The sequence below is a fragment of the Arachis ipaensis genome, chromosome B6, assembly GCF_059453495.1.
Source record: "Arachis ipaensis isolate K30076 ecotype BB chromosome B6, ASM5945349v1, whole genome shotgun sequence".
NCBI lineage: Eukaryota > Viridiplantae > Streptophyta > Magnoliopsida > Fabales > Fabaceae > Arachis > Arachis ipaensis.
Window position 1 is genome coordinate 56813139 of NC_142441.1, and position 5297 is coordinate 56818435.

A 5297-nucleotide genomic window follows, 5' to 3' on the forward strand; every position below is an offset into this window, starting at 1 on the left:
TGCTAAAGAGGATAGTGTACAACCCCCAAAGCAAGTCTCTTATGAAGAACTAGATGGAATGACCCAAGAAGCAAATTCTCTTGATGATGATAGTCACAAGTCCAGTTCTTCTAGTAATGAACTTGCACCCGCGAGTGAATTCTCTGAGATCGAAGAATCTTCCCCAAGCGAGTACGAAGATGATATAAAGGTAGATTTTTCCCAACTTCCCGTTTATGACTTGAGTGACGAGGAAGACATAGAAGGCTTTGATCAGGACATGGATACATTTGAAGAATCTTGCAAAGAAGTGAAGAATTTCACAGAAGAGCACAAAGGAGTAAAACTCACAGAACCACTGGAACCACCTATCCCAAGGCCATTACCACCCAATACAAGCTTCAAGTGGGTACAATCCTTAACCTTTAGTTTTATTTTTCCACTTGAATATGGTTTGCTTGAAACAGATGGCCATCTTAGAGCTCTCTGCAGCTTTAAGAGTAAAAGGGAAATGGCTCGTACTCAGAGCTGGTGCACAAGGTTCAATAAGGTTCCATGCTTCGACTCGAAGTGCACGGATTGCCATCATGATCTATCAAATGGATCTCGGAAAACGTTTGGTTATTCTGGTGAGAATCTAATTTCTAAACCGCCCGGATGGAAAAATATAGATCAAGACAAAGGCGGATTTAAAAGCCAAGTTTGGGATCCTGGAATCTATTCTGACACTCATCACCCCGGGAGCCTGAGAATTTATCTGAAGCTGCTCAGAAGCTTTACATGCCTAGTTTGGGATCCCGGAGGCTATTGGCATTCCAAGCGTTGGTCGAGATTTCTGGATGAATTTAACCACAAGCCACCATAACAGGAAGCTCATCCAATGTCCAATTTAAGGACTTTAACTAAAAGTGCTAGGTGGGAGACAACCCACCATGGTACGATCATTCCTATTTTTTCAATTTTAATTTATTCTATTTTGTTTATTTTTTAGTTTTATTTTATTTTACTTCATTGAACCTGGAATCATGCATAACATTCATATTAGCATTGCATTCTGCATTTTGCACAAAAAAAAAGAGGGTGTGCGACGCGACCGCATCATTCATGCGATCGCGTCAATTTGCGAAAAGCACCTCCCACGCGACGGCGTTATTCACGCGGCCGCGTGATCTGGAGGTCGGCATAAACATCCAACGACCAGAAAGTTAGGCTGGAATCGTGCGGCCATTGTGCGTTTTGCACAAAATGCCCACACGATCGTGTCCCTGACGCGACCGCGTCACTTGCACAACATCAATCCCACGTGACAGAGTGAGCGACGCGATCGCGTCGCATGGATTGCACAACACCCCAAAAGGAGACAGAGAGTTGCGCTGAAACGATGCTTGAATCGTGCGTTTAGCATAATTTCCAGTGACGCGATCGCATGCCCCAGGCGATCGCGTCATTCGCTCCCTAATCCATTCCATGCGATCGCGTATCCCATGTGATCGCGTCAACCACCATTTCAGCCCAACCACGCGACCGCATGCCCCACGCGATCGCGTGGATTCAAATTTATAACCCCCCTAGTCACGCGAACCCTACCATTTGCGCCCCTTCAAACCCTTCTCCTTCCTCTCTTCTTCTCCAACCACCCAACCACCACCCAGCCACCATCACAGACCGCCGCCACCCCGTCGACCACCCAGACCCCGTCGCCACGCCATTCCCTTCCTCCTTCCCCTTCTTTCTTCTTCTTCCTTCTCCTTCCTCCCTCCATTGCCACTGCCCCCCTCCGCGATCACCACTCCACCGTGCCGCCGTCACCGCCGCACCCCCATCCGCTAACCAAGCCCCCCTTCCCTTCCTTCCCTCTCTCCCCCTACCCCCATTTCCCTTCCCGAAGCTCGTGCCTCCAAACAGCAACCGCCGCCACCTCCGCCGCACCCGACGCCACCACCACCATCCCCCAGCCACCTCTCTGCCCCACTCTCCTTAATTCGCCTACCAGGTTCCACTGAATGCCACCCTTCTATCTATTCGTAGTTAATTCATATTTTTCTATTTTGTTCATATTTAGGCTAGTTAGTTATGCATGTTGTAGTGGATTTTAGGTTGTTAGGTAGCCTAGGATGTGGTTAGTGGATTTAGGCATGTTTAATTGCGCTGTTCGTGTTTCTTGTTATATAATTTTCGCAATTCTGCTGTTGCTATATGTTAATAATGTTCATATGCTGTTCTTCAAGTTCATTCTTGTTCATACTCTTTAATTGCAATCTGTTTTCATTCATATGAACTATTCTGATTGCTGTTTATTTTCCGGGACAATCCCATTTCACCCGGAATGCTGCCCAAATTTTTATAAACTGTTTTTGACTTTCATTCATGTTTTGGTTTTGGCTATTTAAACTTTGCTTTACTCTACTTTTACCAAACTAATTCATGAATTCCAAGGCAAGCTCTCTTATTCTTTTTGATTTCCTGGTTCTTAATCTGCATTTTTGATGTTTAGATTCTAATTTTTGCTATTTTTATATCTATCTGAATCATCATCAACTTAATTTCCTTGTTTGGATATGAGTTACCTATAGCTTCTATTTGTGAATGCCGGTTACTTGGAATATGATCATTATGCCACTTACTTTACCCACTTTTTACTAACTCACTAATTTTAACTTCCTAAACTATTTTTCGTTTCTAACCAAACCTAACCTTTCAAAACATTTCTTCTGGTTTTTCACTTTCTTTTAACATTCTAACCAAGGCATGATGATACTTTTTCTAATTAACATGAACTGAAGTACATTTTGGATTGTGACATTTTTCTTCTCAGTATTCTAACTCTTATACAATCCTTAATGCAAATTTGCTTAACTTAATCTCCTCTTCTATTGCTCCTTTTCCACTTTGTGTTTCTTTTGATTATTTGCCTATTTATTTTCCTATTTTTTTAATATCCTGGTTTTCTGTCTTTCAGGATGTCTGCCAGCCAAAGGAAATGAAAAGAAAAGGCTACTACTGGGAAATGTAAAAGAGGAGAATCCGCTATGTCCATCATGGATATCATGCACGATGACTCCTGGCGGGAGAAAAACTTTACCCCACAGGAGAAGGCCGACCAGCTACTCCCTGCTACTAATCCAGTAAAGTTTTCAAACTGATACTGTGAGCTGAAGTATCCGGTGTTTGCAACCTCCAGGAACCTGTACCTGGAGAGGACTCTGAAGATCCCAGAAGAACTCCAGCAATACACTTCTGATCAGATCAAACAAAGAGGCTGGTTCTTCCTGGAAAGAAACCTGACTGAAGTCAATGCATCTTGGGTAAGGGAATTCTACTGCAATTACTTCAAGACTTCCCTAGATGCAGTGAACCTAAGAGGGAAGCAGATTCTGGTCACTGAAGAGACCATAGAGGATGTTCTGAAACTTCTGCCTAAATCTGATCAGCTGGATGGTTATCAAAAAGCTGAGGAGGATATGTGCTTCATGAAGTTTGATTGGAATGCAGTCAAGGCCAGGATAGCCCTAGACCCGACTGTTCCATGGATCATGGGTCAGAACACCACCATGCCAAAGGGAATCAAGCGGATTTACTTAAATGATGAGGCTCGGCTATGGCACCAGATCCTGAGCAATTTTGTCATGCTGAGTACCCATGAGACAGAGATCCCTGCCGCTATGATCACCTTCCTATGGTGTGTGATGGAGGGTAAGGACCTGTACCTGCCACGCTTTATCCGGTACTATATGGCCAGGGTCCATGTCCGAGGCACTCTTCCCTTTCCTTATCTGATTACACAGCTAGGCCGTCGAGCTGACGTGCCTTGGGAGGATGCTGATGAGAAGCCACCTACTGCAGAATGCAAGAAGATTATCCCTCACAGCAGGAACTTTCTGGCTTTGGGCTACAGACCTCCATTCCTCACTGCTACTGCTGAGACAGCCACACCATCTGCCGGCCCCTCTTCTTCCACAGCTACCCCTGCTACCACCACTGCACCTCCACCTGCCTCAGAACCCATCTATCACCTAGTGCACTGCCTATTTCGACGGCTTGACCAGATGGAGTGTCGCAACAAGTGACGCTATGAGCACCTGAAGTTGATGATACGATCTGGCGACATCCCCTCCGAGCTTGACACACCATCCGAGGCATCTGAGGAGGAGGCGGATGATCACGAGGCAGAGACCCATCCACAGAGCGAGGTTGCGCAGGCAGGCACATAGCAGGCCACATCACATCAGGAGGCTCTGCCTCAGATTCAGGCTATAGACCCAGAGATCCCTATCCAGTCAGCACCTCCTCTGCAGTAGACAGATCTTCAGACCACCACCACAGAGACTCCAGCTACCCACCCTTCCAGTGATGACACCCCTTCACACCCTGCTTGAGTAAGCATTCTTTTGGTGACCACTATAGACTCTTTCATTTTATTTTGCTATTTTTCTGTATTTTTCTCTTTATTTTTATTTTTGTTTCTCCCAGTACTTATACATTGCTATTTTCATGTATTTATACTCTATTTTATGCATTTCTCATTTTCAGTTCATATTTTAGCCATTTAATTTAGTAGCAATTCTAACTTATTAGTTATAGAAATTGTGGATTAATTAGTATAGTTTACCCTTTTTAGCATAAGATAGCTTAGTTTAATTTAAAAATATAAAAAGGAAGTAAACTAGAGACTTGAACATAAAAGAAACAACCCACACCTTGTATATATAGCATTATATGTTAGTTAGTTAACAACATTTCATCAAGGAGAAACACAAACTTTAAAGCCATTCAAAAATAAATTTTACATTGAGAATAATGGGAACTTTTAATTTTACTTACATGACATACATAATTGATATATGATTTCTGAGTTAGAGAACACACAGCCTGTGAGTTTTGAGCTTAATTGTATGGTTACATTCAAACCATAATTTTTATTCCTGTGTGTTTTGCCCTTCTTATTTATTCTGATGTTCTTTACTTTGTTTTAATCTATATGTCCGATTATAGAATAGAAATGCATACCAAGAGAGTGATTGAGGCCATTGTTTAATTTTAACTCACTTATCCCAAATTAGCCTACCCTTTACATCACCCTTGTTAGCCCCCTTGAGCCTTTAAATCCCCTCTTATTTTATAAGCCACAATACTAGCCTTAAGCAGAAAAATAAAATAAAAATACCAAGTTGGATCCTTGGTTAGCTTAAGATAGAAAGTGTGTAATTTTTTAAATGTGGGAAACCTATTGGGAACATGGATGATAAAAACAAAAGGTAGAAAAGTTGAAAAGAATAAAATTATTCAAATAAAAATTTTGGGAAGCATGCTCATGTAAA